We start from the raw sequence: 14,658 nt of genomic DNA, 5'->3' as shown, positions 1-14,658 counted from the left end.
AACAAGAATCGCCGTTTCCAGCCTCGCTGAGAGCCCCAAAACCATCTCGGAATGAGAAACACAATCATTCATAATTTATGCTGGGATTATTTAATTGTCATGTGACATCAAAGCGTCCGCTTCCTCACCTAATTCGTGGCCGTCTTTGGTTGCCTCGGGCTCTTTCGGGTACAGCTCGTGCCGAGTTAACCGTCTCTTGCCCCGAGTCCCCTTCACCCCTGTAGGGCTTTTCGTTGAGGCTCAGCAGTCTGTACGTTGACACCTGGTGATCGCTGTTGATGCCGCGGACTCTGACCGTGTCAAATTCCACATTATCCCGAAAGCTGCGAAGGGATAAAAAGGACGTTATTTTTATTTAGTGTAAGAAAAAACAATATATATATATATATATATATATATATATATATATATATACACACACACACACATACATACACACACACTGTCTTAAAACATTCAGCTCTTTGGTTAATCCGGTTTGGGATATCCCCTTACCTGAGGACTTTCTGGCTCCGGCTACCCGGAGGCCCCCCTTTGCGGGATGCGACTATGTTATATACATGGTGTCCTATTGAAGATGTTATATAGGTGGCGTTATATTACAGGGGATCTCCCACCATTACTTTAAATTAAAAAAAAAATTCCAAAAATATTCCTCTGTTTTATTTTTACCCCGGTTGTAGTTTTTAACCCCATAAATATAAGTTTTCAGGCAGCTGCATATCAGCCGTTTGTATGATTCTCGCTCTGTTATCTGATCCCCGATCTACTAAACCCCCGACTCCTTATCATACTGCCTGTGGGGGACAATAGAATGGCTCAGTCTTAATCATGCAACCAGACTAATGAGGAAGTCTATGGAGGAACGGACTTCATTAGCATCGCCATAAAGCATCAGCTCAGGTGCGGTGTTTGAGCCGGGAAAGTCACCCAAAATATCTCATGACTGACAGCAACGGCGGCTCCAGGTCTGCAGATAAAGGGGGGGTTATTGGGGTGTTATACAGACTGTTTTATAGATGATTAAACATATCAAAAATATGTAATATAGACAATGTTTTATGTATAATGCAGATGATGCCGCATTGAAGTTACACAGATGATGCTATATTGATGCCATTACATAGTTTATCTCGATGATTATTATTATTTTATATAGCGCCATCATATTCCGCGGCGCTGTACAACGGGTAATGATGTTATAATGAGGGTGTTATTAATGGAGCAGATAATGATATTGATCCTGTTTTACAGACCATGTTATATACTTTACGTTACGCTGATGATGTTTTGCAGGGCTCGGTATCCAGGGGCCACATGGTATTATTTGGTATCTCTAGACTGTAAGCCTGCAAGCCAAGACCTATTAATGAATGTATCCGTTGGTCTTAGTCTGCGGGTTCTCGTTCTGTCAGACCTTTAAATGTAGGGACTGTAAGAAGCACTGCAGGAATTGTTGGCGTTATATAAATAAAATAATAATAATAATAATAATAATAATAATAATAATAAGGGGGTCACAGTAGCAACAACTAAATCATGGAGGCTCCTTTCCCCAGCAGACTGAAAACATGAAATCTCAGCCTACAGACCCAACGCGCAGCCAGTAAGATGAACGCTCACCGAGCCTGCAGCTTCTCCAGCGCGAGCCTGTGTTTCTCCTGCTCCCACGCCAGCTCCTTCATCACTGTACGGATCCTTTCTGAGGTCCGTCTCTCCATCTCCTCGCGGATTCGCTGATCCATCTCGAACTCCTGCAAACGGTAAGGGAACATGGATCCAGGACACGAGAAAACGCTCCAGACGTGAAGTCGGGGGAGCAGGAAAGTGCCGAAAACCGTGACAGTGCAAACCGATATTAAGGGAGCTCAGAGCCCGTCATAGACTTAAGTTTTACTGTCCTTTGGTACAGACAGTGTGTAGATTTCAAGTGTAAACAGAATAGGTAGCTCAACAGTATAGAGAGTCGGACCGAATGAGAACTGGTATTGAGATGAGGTTGTGTACCCCGTACAACCTAAAGCAAAGGAGTATAAAAACTATTACTGTTCTCTAATAAGGTCCCGGAATGGTGCGTTAAAGTACAGCTGGTGTTGTGTGTGTGATGATACAGAATGTATAAAAGTATCCAAGCAGTAAAACTGTGTGCAGTGGTTTAGAAACACAGATACATTTATTACAACAAATACAAAAAATAAATACAAAAATAGGGTCAGCTGCAGGGCCCTTGCAGCTGGACTCTAAAATAAATTGCATAAAATAACTTTCCTGTAAGATCTATAAGGGTATTAAAATAACACAATATGCTCAAGGCAGTAGATTATAACATCAAGAGGTAACGTCTCTCGTGTGAAATGTGTACAAATTGTTGGTTTCTATAAATGTATCAGAGACCGAGTGGATGACGCAATAATACCGCTGTTTGTTATGTAAAGTATTTCAGATATAGTCCTCTGTGGAGAGCGTATTTCATGTTGTTCAGGTTGTAGGTGATATCGCTGTCAGTGTGCGGTGAGCCTTCTGTGAAGACTTCCTTAGCGATCCTTTCTATGAAAATGTTTTTAGATACCGTGCGTCTTTAATATGATTTTTCGGGAGAATTAAATATGGTGCTGCGCACCTCTCACCGATCTTCTTACGCTGCGTCCCGCGGAGCTCTCACACTTACCCTGTGGGCTAAGCCGCTGCCGAGTTAACGGATTGCTGGCAGTTGTGGACGCAGGGAGGGAGATCTCCAGTCATGTGCATTCAGATCCACATATAAGGCCCACATTTTTTCATTACCAACAGAGCTATTGAAAAAGAAGCCAAGTGCGCTTCGAAACGCGTTTAGCCTGCTATTCCCCCTGTGCAGAACCTGCATCAATATCAACTCTGCTCACTGCTCACGGCACTTTGGACCAAGAAAGACCGACTTGTTAAATCAGCAATTCCTTTCAATCAAAAAATTTTTTTTATTTTTTTTTGTTAGTTTTTTAAAAAAAAATCTTTATCTTGCCCATCACGCACGAGGATAACATTGGTGACACCAAGGACCTCCATTAACCTACTCAGCAGACCTCTCCCTCCCTGCGTCCACAACTGCCAGCAATCCGTTAACTCGGCAGCGGCTAGGCACGGTCGATGAAGCCCACAGGGTAAGTGTGAGAGCTCCGCGGGACGCAGCGTAAGAAGATCGGTGAGAGGTGCGCAGCACCATATTTAATTCTCCCGAAAAATCATATTAAAGACGCACGGTATCTAAAAACATTTTCATAGAAAGGATCGCTAAGGAAGTCTTCACAGAAGGCTCACCGCACACTGACAGCGATATCACCTACAACCTGAACAACATGAAATACGCTCTCCACAGAGGACTATATTTGAAATACTTTACATAACAAACAGCGGTATTATTGCGTTGTCAGATATTTTATCATCGAAAACATGTATTTCTATATTCTGTGATTTTACACAAAATGGAGTCAGAGCCATTTTATTTTATTTAATTATGTAGTGATGATTTCTTTCTGTCTTTGTTCCCTCTATAATTGAGAACAAAGGAGTATTCATGTATAGAGATGTTTCAGTATGTATGATACAATTAATGTTATCTTCCATGAGAAAGTTAAGGAGTAGACTCTGCATATCTTTAGAAATGTAACTTGGAATGGGGGATACATGGTAAGACTACCAAGGCCTGAGTTGCTATCTAGGAGGTAACACCTGGCGATTAGGGTGACCAAGGATAAATTCCAAACACATATGTAACGGTTTTAAGTTAATTCTTAGACCAGAGCGTCTCTCACAGGTAAATTAAGAAATTAAAACGGTGTAAATATGAGTAGAAATCCTAATTTTAATGGGTAAAACCCACCGTTATGATTGGAGAATTCCTACCAAAAGGTGGAGGCTATGATAATAAGCCCTGTCTTTAAAAGCTGATGTCTTTAATAATAAAAAAAAAAAAAAAAAAAAAAAAAAAAAAAAAAAAAAAAAAAAAAAAAGAGATCGCACCCTGAAATGGACAGACCCTGATGGACTTATTCACCAAATTTACCCCAGAGGATGGGAATCTTAAGATTCTGGCACCATATTTCACTCTTGGAGTTACTTTGAGTTCTAACCTATATAATTTGTAGAAAGTTATATTCTTTCCCACTTAATTTCTTGCCACTGAACCTGGATTAACTTCTACAAGGACCGGTGGGACAACAGCAACAAGTGGTGGTAAATATAATTGTTTTATTATTCTGAATAGAGATGAATTTTGTCTTCTTCGTATAGAATTCCCTGTTTCTGGGAAGTACTATATTGCATTATTGTATATGACGGCTTGTGAGACTGCAGCTTATAACCCGTGATAATAACAATAATGAAAAGGTATTTTTACCTATAGATGAAGTTTGACATCATTTGCATCTATTAGGAATTTCACTAATACTCTAGACACAAATTATTTTAATTTGTCATATTAGTTAAACTAATATAAGAGAAATAGTGATATTTTTATTACTGCCCGGATTATTATCAATTTTTGGTTGCTGAGTGGACTGGAAATTAATTGTGTGTTAGACTCATATAGTACTAATTCATATTGATAACAATCGATAATATATTGTATTTGAATTGATTTATTTTTTACATGTTTTAAGAATTTTGTGTTTTATATTATGCACTGTGTGACTCATACATAGATTTTATAAATTGTATTCACAATAAATAAATATTTTTGATTGACTATCGTGGCGATATCTATCTAATTTGAATTATAATTTTCGGCGATCTGAAAGAATTTAGGATCGGAGATAAAATATGGGGTATCTCCTTAAATTAATATTGTGGATGTGGTCCTACAATATTTGGTAGCGTCGTTATTTTGCGTATGTGATAAAATATTGGTTTTGCGTATTTTGTCTCATTAATATCCCTAACAGCGTCATCCACTCGGTCTCTGATACATTTATAGAAACCAACAATTTGTACACATTTCACACGAGAGAAGTTACCTCTTGATGTTATAATCTACTGCCTTGAGCATATTGTGTTATTTTAATACCCTTATAGATCTTATAGGAAAGTTATTTTATGCAATTTATTTTAGAGTCCAGCTGTAAGGGCCCTGCAGCTGACCCTATTTTTGTATTTATTTTTTGTATTTGTTGTAATAAATGTATCTGTGTTTCTAAACCACTGCACACAGTTTTACTGCTTGGATACTTTTAAACATTCTGTATCATCACACACACAACACCAGCTGTACTTTAACGCACCATTCCGGGACCTTATTAGAGAACAGTAATAGTTTTTATACTCAGTGTGTAGATTTAGATGGAATGGAAGCAAGTTTTAGGGTGGTAGATAAGTGGAACGACCTTCCAGTAGAGGTAGTAGAGGGTAATACAGTGAGGGTATTAAACATGCACGGGATAGACATACGGCTCCTGAATCTAAGACGAGACCAACGACTGATTAAGGATTGAGTCTTTACAGCAGGAAAAACGGGCGACTAGACGGGGGCCGGATGGGGCCGATCTGCTGGCGGGTTCTAGGTTTCTTTGTATCTTTAGCATACACTCTGCCTAATCAACCAACAGGGCATTGTATATATTTTTTGTTACATTGGGGGGCAGTCAGGGAAGGGATTAGATGATTTTGCCCTGGAATTCCCTCCAATAGACAAGACCCCATTTTTAGAGCATTCAGGAAAATTGAAGTGTAGAACAATAATGTAGGTTTTTGTCGTTTGAGTGATAACTGTGAGCCAATCGCTCCTCGGTGTCACCCATCCTGTAAGATCAGCAGACTTTATTTGCCCCGATGTTGGGACACTTACCGCTCGGCTCAGCTGCATGTGAGTCGGCAGCTCCGAATTCTTCCTCAGCAGGACTCGGAACTCATTTCTTAACCTCTCCAGCGTCCGCCTCTTGTTGTCCTTCTTTACTTCTGCTGCCTTCACCATCAGGTCATACTGCCTTTTCTGCTTTGCATTCTCTATGCTGCTCAGAAAGACACAAAAATATATTATATCTTATATTATATATAAACGATGTATTAGCATATCATACAAGGTCTCAGTGACCTAGGCAGACCAGCTGATTAATGTGACCCTATGGTGAAAGGGACTTCATTAGCATAAGATGGACTTCATTAGGTCTGCCATAAAGAACTCACAAAGTGTGGTGCTTCAGCAGGTGAGGTCACCTAAAATATCACACAATTCCCTACAATGGCGCCACCCGGTCTACAGAAGTTAGAGAATATACCAAATCAAACCAACCTTCCTCCAGCGCGGAACACATTACTGTCTACAACACAGACTCATACTCAAAGTAAAATGATTCTCTCATGCTCACTCACTCACTCACTGATTCTCTCACTCTCTCTCACACCAAAGTGGCATCCTCTCCCCCGTTCCTCCAATCAGGGTTAGATGGGGCTCCGCCCTTTTTCCGAAGTACTCCAAGAGGCCAGGTATCAACTGATAATACCTAATAAAACATTAATAATAAAAACTAATGATCTATAAAGCTTTGCGTTTTCTAGCAACGCCATGCTTCTCACATAATTCGTAACCCCAAATTCCAATTATTTTGGGACTTTCAGGCGGATGAAATCGTTACTTAGATTTTAACAGATCCAAATATGCACTTTTTAGATACATGGTTCAGAAACCAGTAAGGGAACATGATTTTTAAAGCGTTATTTGAACATAAATGGTTGATATTGAATCACGAGGGCAACAAGAAGCCCCAGGAGACTCCCAATTCCTACACAGCTAGTTTAAATTCTTGAGGGATCGACAATGGTTCTGGTCTCTGGGATGGAGTCCTTTCTTTGTGTTAAGTAATTAACCCCTTTGTCTCATGTTACCTATATGCATTTGGATCATCGATATCTTCTGCTGGCTTCTCTCCTTCCAGGTCTCTCTGTGGCAGGAGGACACAGAAAATGCATTCATACAGATTACAGGCAACACAGGGGGCGCTATAACAGAACATAAATGGTTAAACCTATTTTTTTAATCGATAAAATGTATACACAGAGTTTAGATCTATAACAGACAACGGTAAGCAAAGCACTCTTTTCTATTTGGAATTTGGGCTGTGAATTCATGTGACTGTAATGACGACGGACGTTAGAGAGACAGCCAGTGTATACTGTATACCGTTACTGTCCCATTAGCCGTTCACAGTTCTAATTTCAGGGGGTATAACCATGACAACATACCCTTGGGGAGGGCACTTTTGTCTTCTTCTCTTTGAGGTCACGCTCTATATCTTCCATGGATAGGATGCTGAAGGTGAAGATGTTACTATCTGCTCCGCAGGTCACTAAATACTGATTGTCGAAGCTGCAGCAGATGGCTTGGACGTGTCCGTACTGGTTGTCGTGGACGCCAAGAGACCAGTAACCTTGCATGGAGTGTAGCGAGGGGTCGTTGGCTTGGAGAGGATAGACCCGGATGGTGCCATCCTGCATCCCGCAAAAGAGCAGCTGCTTGCTGGAGCTAAAAATGCAATAAGAAACACACAGGCAGTGAATGAAAAATCCAAAAAGAAACACACAGCCAGTGATTGAAAAATCTAAAAAGAAACACACAGGCAGTGAATGAAACATCCAATAAGAAACACACAGCCAGTGATTGAAAAATCTAAAAAGAAACACACAGGCAGTGAATGAAACATCCAATAAGAAACACACAGGCAGTGAATGAAACATCCAAAAAGAAACACAAAGGCAGTGAATGGCACAACTTAATGCCATATCTCAAAGATGCTGATATGCGGGATGTACACAAGGCTGATGTACACCAGGTCCTAGGCCACTCAGTGCCGCGCAGGCTTAAGTTCCCCGCTCCCTCACTGACGTCCCATCCACGCTAAGGTAAGATGCCGAAAAACACACAGGGATCTCTAGCTGGGTTATGGGGAGAGGAACTGATGCCCTTCAACTGCAACCCTTGCCAGAATGTCCATTAAGGGACTGCTATACTGCTGGTATATTCTATCACATCCTGCCATGTTTCTACCTGAAATGCACTTTATGGATGGAGTTGTGAGCAGCGTTCTCGATGGGAAGGGCGGATCTCGGCTCGTCTCTTCTTGTTAAAGGGTCGGCCGCCTGGTTCTCATCAAACTTGCACAGGTAGAGGAATCCAGAGTCATATCCACCCTATTGGGACGAATGAAGACGCGATCAGAGAGCAGAGATCCTGCTATTAGCAGAAATCCGTAATTAACAGTTATTTAGCGGATCTGGTAAATCTACTCAAATAAACATAATGTGACAACCAAGAAAGGGGCAGCACAAAAAAGTATATAAGTAAAACAGCCTCCCAGCAGAAGTGGTAGAGGGTAATACAGTGAGGGGATTAAACATGCGCGGGATAGGCATACGGCTCCTGAATCTAAGAGGAGACAAACGATTAAGGTTTGAGTCGTTACAGCAGGTAAAATGGGCGACTAAACATGGGCCGGATGGGGCCGATCTGCTGGCAAATTCTAGTCTTCTATGATTCTGGAAACTTCACCCTGTGGATGTAAAAGCTGTGGACCACTTCAAAACGTTTTTTTCCCCCACTGTGTGTGTCTATAATATGCAATTTCAAATACAAATGTCTCTAGAGTATAAAGGCTCTCTGAAACCATTTACACCCTGTCTGGATCCTTCCTGTCCTCTTCCATTCAGTCCGTGGTGAATGCATGCTGAGTACCGTGTGTGTTGGCAGCCACTTGCCTCGACTAGTCCCCTAGGCTACCAGTTGCCACAGAATCAAAATAATAAAAGTAGTTGTGTAATTAAGTGAAACATCATACCAGCGACAGCCAGAATTCTCCTGGGGAGGCATAAAACCCACAGAGGACTGAACTGGGTTCCTGAGGAACATAAAGTGGTGGCAAGGGCTCTTCCTCATCTTCTGTCTCCTGCTGCAGGTCTTCTTCTGTAAGATCGACTCCCTTCTGATGCTTCAACCTGCCTTCCATCTCCTGCCTCTTCTTCTCCTTGACCTCCCGCCTGCGGGCCAGCTCCTCTTCCCTCTGCGGAGAGTATATAATATATAATATGAGGAATATACAGGATATAACGGGTTATAAGGACGGGATTAGTTATACGGCCGGAGAGTATATAATATATAATACGAGGAATATACAGGGATATAACGGGTTATAAGGACGGGATTAGTTATACGGGCCGGAGAGTGTATAATATATGAGGAATATACAGGATATAACGGGTTATAAGGACGGGATTAGTTATACGGGGGGGGGGAAGAGTATATAATATATAATACGAGGAATATACAGGGATATAACGGGTTATAAGGACGGGATTAGTTATACGGCCGGAGAGTATATAATATATAATATGAGGAATATACAGGATATAACGGGTTATAAGGACGGGATTAGTTATACGGGGGGGGGGAGAGTATATAATATATAATACGAGGAATATACAGGGATATAACGGGTTATAAGGACGGGATTAGTTATACGGGCCGGAGAGTGTATAATATATGAGGAATATACAGGATATAATGGGTTATAAGCATACGTTGGTGTGCGCGCCCCAAGGTGTCACACCTGCCCAGCTCAGTGCCCACAGGGTGACCAAACTCCCCTTACAATAAAAGTCCACGACTACTTGGTACATGTACCTTTGGCCCTTGTGTCCCTCCCATGGGATAATGCAGCTTGTGACTGTATAACTCGGTTGTCATACTGAAGGAATACAACATTTTTTTTTCATACCTCGATCTTGGATCTGATGCTGCAAAACCGGAAGTACTGTAAGCGAAGGTCAGTGATCTCGTAGCTGACGGCGGGATCTCGCTTCTCGGCGGCGGGTGCTGGGATCTGGACGGCACATCCATTCTTACACAGAACCAAGAGCGTGTTCTGTTCCTGTGATGACAAGAGAATAAAAAACAATAAAATCTGACGTTATTGATGTAACCCAGCAGACGACAATCTCTTGGGGATCTCTCTGTGGTCGTTACCTGGGACCATCCCTTAAAGTATACACAAAGTAAACAGACACCCCATAGAGAGGTTTATTAGACATTTTGACCGAGAAGACACTTAAACTCTCTTGGATCTCCATAACCCCTGGGACTCACGTGAGACGGAGGAGACCAGTGAAGCTCCCTCACCGGACCCGGCACACAAACAAACCCGATAGGCTGATATTTGTCTCCGACTGCAAAGAAGAAAACGGTCTTGTCTTCACTCTAAAAAAAAATATATATATATAAAAAATGTGAATGATTAAACACCAATAAAGACGTCTTCGTGGGTCTTTCTGAAATGAGACCCTATAGCAAAAGAATCATCCAAGTGGAATAAGAGCATCTGAATCTCGGTAAATTAGTACGTTTGGAGCTCTTTGTAGGCTCCTTCCTTTATATCCGATTGTACCTCGTATTTAATTTCAGCATTTGTTGTATGAAACGTAATAAAACAAAATGTAATAATTAGAAGGCAGTTCTCATTACGTATGGTACAACTTCAGCTCAGGTCTGAAATGGGGGCATAATGTACGTGTGAATGGCTGTAAATTCAGTTCATATTAGATTATTATTGTATGTTATATATTATTAGTTATAATAAGGACCGCGTGTATAATATCGTATGGAAGGCATATATATATACCCCGGTCGCCAGGATTTCTCCGTTGCGTTCGTACGCCAGGGCTGTGACGGTTGCGGTGTGGGGTTTGAAGGCCTGTTTGAGGTTTATTTCGGCGCGGTGGCTTCCTGGGCGTCCGGCGACCAGTCTGAGCCCCTGGGGATTGTATACTTCCAAGATACGCACCACCCCGTCCTCAAATCCTGCCGCTAACAGGCCGCCTTTGGGATTGACCTGTTAGATCGAACACAAAGTAATTACCCAATAGTACATTGCGCTGGAAGTATTGATAAAGTTTAACCATTTAATAGCTGCTTTACCCACTGTCTGGGGCGGCAATGACTGTATTCACACAGGTTTCAAACGTAAAGCGTGTTTATTTGGATGCTGTAGGCACAGAGCTCCTTGTAAACAAAACAAACTCTAAGCCTGTCCGGCTCCAACTAAACATCCGGTTCCCTCTCTACAAGCCTAAGGTCTGGCACAAAGCAAAGTAACAGGTTGTCCATAGGTAAAGCTTCATACCTGGTGGGCTGCAGCGCTGGCTATAGCTGCTCCTTCACTCAGTCTCTCCTCCCCCTGCAAATCTAACAGCCCTCTCTTTTAAGGCTTCCTCCCCAGTAATGAGTTTAGGAAGCCTCACCTGAGGGCTCCTGGGTTTCCTACCGTGCCTGGCTGAGGAAACCAGGTGAGATATATATCCCATCCACCATTTCGAATATGGCCTTCGAAAGGCTAGGAACAAATAGGGAACCCTAACATTAACCCTTAACCCAACCCTAATCCTAACCCTAACCCTTAACTCAACCCTAACATTAACTCCTATCCCTAACCCTAATCCAACCCTAACCCTTGACCTCTAACCTCCTTCACACAGAACAAGCTGCAAATTCAGACCAACCTCATGATGGCTGTTTGGTCCCTTACGGCTCAGTAGGAGCAATTAACCTGTTCATAACCATGACAGTTTCTGGTACCAAGCTGTGGCCACTACTGCTAGTCCATACACCGCGGGTATATCGGACAGACGCACATCTCTGCTATACATTGCTTGGCTCAGCAGGATGGAGCTTCACAGATAATAAAAGTACTTTTTAATTTGCAGAACCTGCCCCCCCCCCCCCCCCAATCAAGATCCTGTAACCAGCTGGGTTTGCAGAACAAGTTTCTTGCAACACAATTATCAGTAGGATTCTATAACCCGGAGGTTATACTCACCATACGAGGGGCCCAAACCAAGCATGTTCCTCCCTGTCTGAACCTCATCTCTGCAAGAGGATTCTTTCCAACGAAGTCATAGATCCGGACGGACCCTTCAGAGGTGGAATTAAGGAGAAGGTGATGTGCTTTAATATCTCAGGTTTGCACGGGGAACATATGACGGATGATAAGCATTGAGGAATCGCCACGGTAGACATGGATCTGCGATTGTACGTACGGTCAAGTGAAGTGGAGGCCATGAGATGCGTGGATGGAGAAGCGTCCAGGGCTGTAATATTCCCGGAGTGGAAGGAGAATAGCCGCTCGGGGTCCTGCGTCTGGAAAAAATCACTTGTGCTTAATGCCAGAATCTGGGTTTCAATTCTGATTCTGTTAATGAATCAGAACAGGAATACAGAACTTGAAGGCGGATCAGACCCATCTGGACCCGTCTAGTCGCCCGTCTTTTCTTAAACCTTAATCAGTCGTTGTCTCGTCTTAGATTCAGGAGCCGTATGTCTATACCGTTTAAATCCCCCTCACTGTACCACTTCTGCCGGGAGGCTGTTCCACTTATCTACCACCCTCTCAGTAAAGTAAAAACGTTAAAGGTGCCTGATTTGATACCATAAATAAACACTAAAATTTTCAAATTATTTTGCATCAACAAGAAAAAAAGTCCTTCGAGCCGGAATCGAACCAGCGACCTAAGGATATCTGAACAACTACTACAGTCCTCCGCTCTACCAGCTGAGCTATCGAAGGATACAATGCAAAGAGCTGATCCTGCGTTAGGATCCAATACAGAGAGCCAATCCTGCGTTTGCATCCGATACAGAGAGCCAATCCCGTGTTAAGGAAAGCTTGATCTTTAACAAGTGACAGGGTAGGGGATCCAGCCATTTAAAGGGGGGTCGGAGTCATAAGAAGTTGATTGGAAGAGAGTAAGGTGAGGAGGGGACGCCAACATTTTGGAGCTGTAATTAAAGTCCTGGCCTGCGAACGCATCCTGATCCAAGATGGAGATGTGTAATAATTGTTATTAACCAGATCGATATATATATGACGGGCACCTGTCGCGCAGGTATTAGAGACTGGCAGCCAAGAACTCCCGCATATCCGATCACGGCAGAGTGCAAATAATCAACAACACTTACTATATTGGAAAAGGAGAGATCCAGCTTCCATATGGCTCCGTTGGCGTCCTGCCAGTAAAAAAATGATAGAGCAAGATTAATAGATTACGGTAATTACATCGCAGAAAACGTTTTTTACAAACTTGCCAATTATTAAAATAATCTATTGTCTTATGATTGGAGTGACGATAGGGACCAATGAGGATCCGGGTACCAGGAGCCCTCCGTTGTTGGGATGTGAGTAGGTGGTCTCGCTGACGTAGGTGGGCAGGCGGTGCCGGTGACATCGGTGGGTGGTCCCGCTGACATTGGAAAATGCCATGGTTGGAGGGGAAGTAGGCTGGGAGTTTCTCTGTGGTGACCCAGAGAAGCGGCGCGTCACCCGGAGTCCCTGGGGGACGAATCTCGGAGACTTGCCATGTATGCCTATATGTGATAGGGTAGAGGGTCCTACACATGAGTGAAGTGTATTGTAGGGTAGGGGGTCTTATACATAATTGAAGTGTATTGTAGGGTAGGGGGTCTTATACATGAGTGAAGTGTTTTGTAGGGTAGGGGGTCTTATATATGAGTGAAGCGTATTGTAGGGTAGGGGGTCTTATACCTGTGCAAACCACAAAGGCGAGTCCGGATCCATCACTTTCACCATGAAACGAAGGTTCGCGTGTTTTCCGACCAGCAGCTCGTTCATGGGCTCCATCTCCAGGAGTCCCGTATCGTCGGCCGTGTCCGCCGTGTCCACCGTTTCAAAGTCCCAAACCTTGTTCCAGAAAAGAGAATTATGAGCCCCCGCTTTATCATTTAAACCGGAAATCTGTATTATATAATGCCAGCCATTTCTCACTGAAAAGGTATCATTTCTCCAAAAGGCTTTTTTTCCCGCTTTCAAACAGGTGATTTTTTTATTATTTTCACAGAACTCATTTTTGTACATTGGTCTGTTCCAATAACTATAAAGATGGTTTTCAGTCCTTTTAACGCAGAGGAAGCCACTTTGCTAATGCAACATATATTATATAGATAATAAACTATTAAATAGAGTCAAAAGTCAGTCTTACTGGCCTAATAATTCTACTACAAAGGCTACAAAGGCGAGCCCCAATTCGCTACATTCGGGTCTAACCCATCCTTCTGTAAAGACTCAATTATTAAGCCCAAGAAACCTTAATCAGTCATTGGTCTCGTCTTAGATTCAGGAGCCGTATGTCTATCCCACGCATGTTTAATACCCTCACTGTATTACCCTCTACCACTTCTGCTGGGAGGCTGTTCCACTTATCTACCAGTAAAGTAAACAGTCTCTCTCCTATCATTTCATTTTGTATATAGATGTCACTACAGTACCTGTACCTTGTAACATTTGTGTCTCGGAGTGGTGGCTACAAAGTTACTGCAGGGAGCTATAAACTACACGGCACTTTACAAATCTGAGCACTAACCCTAACATATCCGTCGGTCCCGATGGTGATCAGCTCGCCTTCATCCAGGACAAACTGGTTAATGGGTCCGTTGTGACAGGGTCTGCGTCCTTTCCGGCACAGCTCCACTTTGATGAGACCCCCTTCCCAAAGTAACATGTTCCCCCATTCAGAGCCAGAGATCACCTGTGGTTAAGAAGGAAAATCAGGAAGCCATTTGTATCTAAAGGTGAAATATTCAACCCAAACATGGTTTCCAGCATTTTAATGATCAAAAAGATGTTTTGTCTCTTT

General features: G+C 42.6%; 1 non-coding gene and 1 pseudogene across 1 annotated transcript; both read right to left on the bottom strand.

Annotated features, from left to right (window-relative positions):
• Positions 1-14,658, bottom strand: part of LOC149280716 (cilia- and flagella-associated protein 44-like) — a 29,172-nt pseudogene that overhangs the window by 8,581 nt on the left and 5,933 nt on the right.
• On the bottom strand, positions 12,490-12,575 carry TRNAY-GUA (transfer RNA tyrosine (anticodon GUA)). The gene is given in 2 exon segments: positions 12,490-12,525; positions 12,539-12,575. It is a non-coding gene; the product is annotated as a tRNA-Tyr (tRNA).

Source organism: Sceloporus occidentalis, unplaced genomic scaffold, assembly GCF_023333645.1.
Source record: "Sceloporus occidentalis isolate IW3139 unplaced genomic scaffold, rSceOcc1.0.p SCAF_148, whole genome shotgun sequence".
Classification (NCBI taxonomy): domain Eukaryota; kingdom Metazoa; phylum Chordata; class Lepidosauria; order Squamata; family Phrynosomatidae; genus Sceloporus; species Sceloporus occidentalis.
This window is presented reverse-complemented; position numbering and strand designations above follow the sequence as displayed.